The following is an 8615-nucleotide window of genomic DNA, read 5'->3' as shown; positions in this document are numbered from 1 at the left end:
TAAAGTATGAACAGAGTTTGAAACATCCAATGAATTTTGGAAAGAAAAAGAATTTTGGCATAAACCAGATATCTTGCTGATCAGGCAAAGATACCAATAAGTAACCTTTTCTACTAGTAGATGGATGAATCCCCCACTGGTCATCACCCTGGCCACATAAGGACCTTGTGCTGGACCGCCACCCGGCCTCTTACGCGTTGTTGGACTGCCACCCAGCCACTTACACTTTGATAGACCGTACCCTGGCCTGTCGCTTATGCCGACTCAATTAGATGGGCTTACTTCCCGAACGTTGGATAAGTAATCAATTCATTTGTTTTCTCAAAACAGCAACCACGTTGCGAATGTAAAATGCACCACAGAGCTGGATCCCCCAGGTTTTGAGCGAGTATTTAAATCCCCTTTGAAAGGAAGATCTTAAATATAAAAATGAGTTTTAGGATTCGCTCTAACTTTTAAAATCATTTTGAAGACTCGAAAACACTTTAAAGAGTGTTTGGAGTAATGCTGATTTAATGAAGTAAATCAGTCCCAATATATTTAGAAAATATCTGAATATTATTATTTAAATAATATTCCCATAGAGAATAATCTTATAAAAATAATCGAAGTAGAAGTTTTAAAACTTATTCTTGAAATGGATATTAAATAACCAAAGATATACTTATATGAAAGTACTATCTTTATTTGAATAATCGAAAATAAGTTTGATTATTGACACCTTATTCTTTAATAAAATAAAGAATATATTTCAGTAATAAGCGGAGTCATAATACCTCGAATGAATATTATAAACAATATTCATTAAATAAAATAAAGGAGTCATACATCCTCAAATTAATATTCAAATAATATTCAATTAATAAAATAAAAGGAGTCATAAGCCCTCGAATGAATATTCGAAATAATATTCAATAATAAAATAAAGTTATCGAATAAACCTTATTCGATTAATAGTTTTGAAAACTATAACCATATATATATATAAATATATATATATATATATATATATATATATAAAATCTACTCGGGATCCTCGACTCCCGGTTTTAGAAAATGTTTTCACCTTTGGATCCCTATACTAAGGGTATATGCAAATTACTGCTATTCTCTAGCATAGGTATTATCAACTGAACCAACAGATATATATGGCAACAATACGAAACAGGCATGCATATATATACCATATCAGCATGCTTCAATATATCGCACATTTGCTAATTAACCAACATGCATCTATCGCAAGATAATGCATATACACATATACATCACAACAACAGTATAACGGATAGAAAACTTGCCTGAGCGACTGGGGGTGATAAAAGGCTCGGGATGAGTCTGGTAACCTATAAACAACAAGTAAGTTGGAATTAAACCAAAGTCACTTGTAAATCTATACTTTAACTAACTTAGATTCTAACGCTTGTTTTGCGCTTACTGATTCTCTTAAGTCACTCGAGTACCCTCGGCTCCACTATTTTTAATAAATTAACCATTACGAGTTTTAAGGCGATTCTTTCGTGGGTGTCTTACCAACTGCCTAACACACTTACCATAATTGTTTCATACATTAATTAACCCTTTTTGGTCTTTAACCTATGTTTCAAAGTAAGGCGAGGGGAAAAGTTTCATTCGCGAAACGCCGTTACTTGAAACGGTCGTTTCTCCTAAACCGTACATCGGAATCAAACGAACTACATATCAAAACGAAGCTCGTAACATGAGCTATCTAAACATGGCAATGGTCAACATCTGGAAGGGGGTTCTCGGGTCCTAATGTTATGAACAAAAGCAGTCTAAAGTAAATCGGACATTACGACGGCTATGTTTACGCGATTTCCCAATTTTAAACCATTCAAAAACCATCACAATTCAACCTCAACCCATTCATACAACCAAATTCCATAATTATCACATCATAACAGCCCCAATCAATTCAATATTAACATTTATACTTATGCCTAAGCTTGAATTTAACTATACTTAAGTTCATTTAACCAAAATAACAAGATTCACCATTCCATTTCACTACCACTCCAACCCACACTCTAAACCGCAAGCATTAAGCTACTACATCACCATAATAATCAAAATCATCTTATAATACAAAGGAATCTAGGGTTTGGAGATGATATACCTTCCTTGAAGTGGTGGGAGTAGCTAGGAAGCCTTAAGAAGCCTTGAGGAGTCTTAGGAAAGCTTGGATCTTAAAGGAAAAACAAGAAAATCAAGTTAAAATTCTTGAAGTCACTATTCATTGTCTTATTCATTGATTTATTGAAGAAGATTGAGAATGAATGGGGTGCTTAAACTCATGATATAGCCATAACTATGCATAAGGATGATTAGGGAATTATCTTACCAATTTAGGGGGCTTGGATCTTGGATTTTGAAAATTCTTGCCTTTGAAATAGTAAAAAGCCGAGAGCAAGCTTTTGTTGAAGAGAAAGAAATGATTTTGTGTTTTGATGAAAATGATTTGCTTGGCTTGGTTGATTTGGTTTTGTTTTTGATTTAGTTAATTACCTTTTTAGCCTTGGACTTTGTGTGGTTCTCATTCAACCACACCTCCTTCCTTCCCATGTCATGCTTATGTCATGCTATGATGTCATCTTCCCCTCTTGTCCTCTTTTCATTGGTTGGGAGACATCATCTCCACTAATCTCTTTGATTAACTTCCTAATTGTTTGCCTAATGACCGCTGATCTGTTATACGGTTCGCTTCACTTTCGTTTTCGTTTATCGTTTGAGGGATCATACCCGGGATCTTATTACTTAGGTTCCCTTAACCTTTCTCAATATATTATATTCCTTTTTTGATCCTCTCTTATAATCCTTTAATTTAAATCCTTTTTATCCTGTTACCTTATACTTAATTCTTTCCGTATCTAGTGGATTTCCGGGAAAAATCAATGTGTTCGGAATTGGATTCTGGTGATCTTTACATACACTTATATACCATGTAGAGTACTAATAAAATCTCAGAATATCCATAACAGAACCCCTACATAGTGTGGCATGAAAAGTTTTCTCATTCAGCTAAAACACTATTCACAAGGGTTATAAAAAGTTCAAAATTTTGGGGGTTATTACAAGATACTTCAATATAATCATATATCTTATCCACAAACTCTTTGAAACTACTATTATTCAAAGTATCAACAATTTTTGAAAGTTTATCTTATAGATGAAGTTACAAGATACTTCATTTGATGAAAAACATCATTTTGAAATCTTGACCCAGCCAACACTCATCAGTCACCCAGTCATAGCTTTTCTATCGAAGTGCTCTGAGTAGTGTTGCGAAGATATCCAAACTAGATGGTGAATTCATTACGGGAGTTTGTCGCGCCAGAAAGACAACTTACGATGATCAGTCGTAGTAGTACAACCCCATAATTTTCTACATGTAAAGGAGAACAGCCGGATTTATTTATCGACCGAACGCTGGACTCCTAAGCAATGGACCGTCTCAATGGAACTTCTGGGCCATTTCGGCCAATAAAATAAGGCTGGACCAACGCCATTTGACCACTTACGCTACTCCTAGTTCGGCTGAACTCCATGACTCTGAAAAATAAAGCTCGTCTCCCTTTTCCCCAAGTAAAACTTGTTAATACGGCTCCACCAAGAAGCCGTATCTCGTTGGAAAGGAAAACTTACTCATAATTCCACGGCGATGCCTGTTAATGGATTAAACTTGTTCCAAGGATTTACTTCCCGAATGTTGGGTAAGTAATCAAAAACTTCTTTATCTATTCAGCAACTTTGTTGTGAATATAAAAAAATACAACACTGAGGAGGATCCCCTATTATGAGTGAATATTTAAATCCCTTCATTAAGAAGATCTAAACATAAAAACAAGGTTTTGGGTCCTCTCTATACTTTTGAAAATGGTTTTGATAAAGTTCGAAAATATTCTCTGAAAATATTTTAAGTAAGGATGATTTAAATAATATCAATCATTTTCAAAATTATTAGGCGAATATCGAAACATTATTCTTTTAGGAAATAAAGAATATTATTTAATGAAATAAGCTGTGTCATTAGTCCTCGAATTAATATTCATTTACTAAATAAAATAGTTTCATAAGTAAAATCTATATTCGAATAATCAGAATAATCTTTGGCCGTAATAAAAATCTTAAATGAATACTCATAAAATAATATTCACTTATAATTTAAAACTATCAAATAAGTATTATTCGATTAAAATTTTGAAAACTATATATAATATACTCGGAAACATCGCCTCTCGGTTTAGGTACAATGTTAAACTTGTATGGCCTACTATAAGGGGATAGGAAAAATATCGCTAAATACTAGCATAGGTATTATGTAACCAGTAAGCTCTACTTTAAAGCAATTGTATTTGACAATGAAATATCACGATTTCAAAACATGCATGTATATATATATATATCGTATCAACATGCTTTCCAAAATATACATGCATATATATATATATATATCACAAGATTATGCTAATAATACACATGCAAATATCTGAAGATAACGTGTGCGTATATATATATATATGTATATCATCACAAAAACAGTAATACAGGTAGAAAACTTGCATGAGTGTATAGGGGTGGTAATGAGCTTAGGGTGGGTCCAGTAACCTATAAATAATAACATAACCCAGAATTAATCCTCGGTCCCTTAAGTAACTAGACTTTACTCATACATACCATAACGCTCGCTTTCATGCTTAAAGTTTACGTTAGTCATTCGCGTACCCTCGGCTCCACCATTTTTATAAAATTGACCGTTAAAAACTTTAAGGCGAATCATTCGCGAGAACCTTACTAACTGCTTAAGAAACTTTGCATAATTTTTTTGTGTTACGATATATCTTTTAGGGGCCTTAAACATGGTTTCAAAGTTACTCGAGGGGTAGGGGTTCGCTTGCGAAATTCTGTTACTTAAAATGGTCGTTTCTCCTAAACTGTAAATCGGATTAAAGCGATCCACATATAAAAACAAATATTAAAACATAACCTAGCTAATCGTGGCAGTGGTGATTTTAATAGAAGGGTTTTTGAGGAAAAAAGTTACACAAAAAATAGTCATTGAAAAATCGGGCATCAAATTCATGATTTCCAAATTTTAACAACACTGAATCAATACAAATCCAACCACAACAATCCAAACATAAACCACAAACAAACCAAAATCCTAATACACCAATTTATATGCCAACACTTCCATGGATCATTACTTTAACACCAAGTATAATCATGACTCAATAATCAACTACAATAACTTACATATATAACTATACATGCTTAGTCTCTCATTCACTAATTCAACCATTAAAACATCCATTTACAATCCAAACTCATACAAACTTATAACTTAAATCAAAGGGGGAAAGCTTGGTTATACCTTCTTGGAGCTTCTTAATACAATCAAAGAGCCTTGAAATTCCTAAGAGAACCTTGATCTAAGCTTAAACAACCTTGAACTTCCAAAAGAAATCAAGAAATCAAAGTTAGTTCTTCAAAGTTACTATTCTTCACTATTCATCATCATCTTTGATAAATAATTAGCTAAGAAAGACATGGTTTTTAAAGCACAAACTTCTAGGATAACTAAGTTATAATATCAAGAAGCCATGGGAATTACCTTGAAAATTATGAATGAGCCAAGTTTGGACTTTGAATTACTAAACCTCTATTTTCATGAAAAAGTCGAAGCTACAGGGTGGGGAGAGAAGAAATGAGTTGCTTGGTTAAAAATGTGATTATAATACTTGGTAGAGGTTTAATCTTGGATAAATATCTTGATTAATGATTGCATCACCATGCTTACCTCACCATCTAGCCACTTGACTAATTCTTATAGAGTGATGATGATGTCATCTTGCTCTAATCCCTTTCATTAGTTATAATAGCTTGGTTAATCACTCGTGCTCCTTGTACAAGCTTGATCATTGGTCGCGTATTTGTTTTACGGTTCGCTTCACTCTCGTTCTCGTTGATCGTTTGAGGGATCATATCCGGGATCTTATCATTAGGGTTTTGTTGAGTGTCATTTATGTCACTTTATAACGCTCCGTAAAGCTTTGAATTGGTGTTTTGTACTCGAGTTTTTGGTGTTTTTAATGTGTTTTTGTAGTGTTTTGCATTTCAGGCATTTATCAGGAACTCAGGTGATTTAGCATTATTTTGATACTAATATGATGTTAGGATGATGTCTAGAATAAAAGCTCATGAAAAGACTAACTCAAACCAACAAGAGAAGAAGAAGTCAGAAATTTCTCTAGAAAGACGGCACGCCCGTGCTGTAGTAGCGCACGGCCGCGCCCAAAGAGCAGAATGTCAGTGCGCCCGCGCTCGTGAAGCGTGCGGCCGCGCTAGGTCGGGAAAATTAAATCCTGTTTCTTCTAGAATTTTAGTCCGTTAGACTTCTAATCTGCATGGGCTACTATATATACATAACTTGAGGTCGTTTTCATAACAAGACGTACCAGAGCTTAAGGAGAAGGTATATGAATACCGTAGAGCACAATTCAACCAAAGTGAATAAGATCTAGTTTATACTTGTGATTCTTTGTTTTAAGTTATAACTTTTGATGCTAGTTTTCTTATTCGTGAAGCTATACTCTTATTTCCTACTTGGTTTATTATTTTTTCAGTATAAAGACTACGTTTATTATACCATGCTTTCATCGGAACCCACGTTAATGATGAGTCCGATTATGGGTTAATCGTTATCATGGGGTTCTAACGGATTTATTTATGGATTTCTTTAGTTAATTTATTTCGATGCCTTGGTATGTGGTGAATGTAAGATAACCTAGTATTGGTTGTGCTTATTTGTTTTATGAGCTTTGCGAACTTATAAAATAGCGAGTTAATCTTTTATGAAGTGAAAGTGAATTTAAGGGTTTAGAACTTGCCATGCTAGCATAGGTTCATGTATTTGATATGCATGATTCGTAGGTAATTTTAACCATCTTACTTTCCTTATGTAATCATGATAGATGACTTGTTCGTTAAACCTATATGTTGTCAAAATCTGTAGATATATAGGGTCTCAATATAATTGGTGTCTATTCAGCTTCTATCTCTTTTATGGATGTCTGGTAGTATGGTAACCGTACAACGAAAGTTGGCTATTATCAGTTCTGTGTTATATGATTAGTGTCATCACCGTTACATGCTAATGTTAAGAACAAAAAGGCTATTGGATGAAGTATTTAATGAAGTTAGATACCCATGCTTGTGTAATATAGTATTTAACTCTCTTTACTCTCGTAGTTAATGTTCTTTAGTATAATGTCTTAGTTAATTGTTGTTATAAACAACCTCAATTTGTTATTCGTCTTAGCATTGGATTATAACCATTCCATTGTTGCATAGATACATTGATTGAAATGAACCTAAACCAATCCTTGTGGGAACAAACTATAATTTATTCTATATTACTTGCGATCGCGTATACTTGCGTGAATATTAGCGTGTATTTCAGCCCTAAAAAGTTTTTGGTGCCATTGGCTGGGATATCGGTGTTAATTTTTAGTTTATGTGTTTGTCATCATTGGTCGTTAAAGTTTAGTGACTCGGACATTGTTACTTAATTCCTTTTTGTGTTTCAGGTACTCTAGAGAGCGTGTATGCATACGCGTTCTCGGTCTCGTAAGAGAACACTGGATCAAGCTGAGGAAGAAGTTGTAGTCGAGGAGAAAGTTGAAAAAAAGATCTTAGTTGAGAAAGAAGAAGAAGTTCTTATTGTAATAGGAGAACCAGAGGCAAATCCAAAGGCTTTGATGGACTACTCTCAACCGAAGATCAATGATATTCAGTCTAACATTGTTTGACCAGCCATCTTGGCTAATACCTTTGAGATCAGGTCGAGCACTATTCAGATGATACATAACTTAGTTTAGTTTGGGGTTTCTTCGACAGAAGACCCCAACATGCACATCATAGATTTTAAAGAGATCTGCGACACTTTTAAGTTCAATGGAGTTTCTGGAGATGTTATTAAGTTGAGGCTTTTCCCATTCTCTCTGCGGGATAAAGTGAAGTGATGGTTACATTCTCTACCACCAGGGTCTATCACCAAATGGAGGATCTTGCTCAAAAGTTCTTAACTAAATTCTTTCATATGGTGAACACGGCTGCGATCAGAAACACACTTACTCAAGTTGCTCAGCAATCTGGGGAATCCTTATGTGAGGCTTGGGATCGTTATAAGGAGATGCTTAGGAAGTACCCTCATCATGGGATTCCTAACTGGATGATCATTAACTGTTTCTATAATAGACTAGGTGCTACTTCTAGACCCATGTTTGATGCAGCATTAGGAGGATCCTTGTGGGCTAAAAGCTACGATGAAGCTTATGAATTGATTGAACTAATGGCTTCTAATAAACATTAGAATCCTACTCAGAGACTATCTCAGGGCAAGGTAGCAGGAATTGTGGAGTTAGATACAGCTACTACCATAGTTGCTCAGCTTAAGGATTTGGCGATTAAGGTGGATTGTTTGGCTAATTTTGGAGTTAATCAGATCACTAGTGTTTGTGAGCTTTGTGCTGGTGCCCATGAGACGGAGCAATGTGCTATTTCTAGTGAATCACTCAGTTCGTGAGCAACTTTCA

General features: G+C 34.6%; 1 non-coding gene across 1 annotated transcript; it reads right to left on the bottom strand.

Moving 5' to 3' along the window:
- Positions 1-8134: 8134 nt before the first annotated feature.
- Positions 8135-8241, bottom strand: LOC141681217 (small nucleolar RNA R71). The gene has a single exon (XR_012558659.1). It is a non-coding gene; the product is annotated as a small nucleolar RNA R71 (small nucleolar RNA).
- Between the last annotated feature and the right edge of the window lie 374 nt (positions 8242-8615).

This window comes from Apium graveolens, chromosome 8 (assembly GCF_009905375.1).
Source record: "Apium graveolens cultivar Ventura chromosome 8, ASM990537v1, whole genome shotgun sequence".
Taxonomy (NCBI): domain Eukaryota; kingdom Viridiplantae; phylum Streptophyta; class Magnoliopsida; order Apiales; family Apiaceae; genus Apium; species Apium graveolens.
This window is presented reverse-complemented; position numbering and strand designations above follow the sequence as displayed.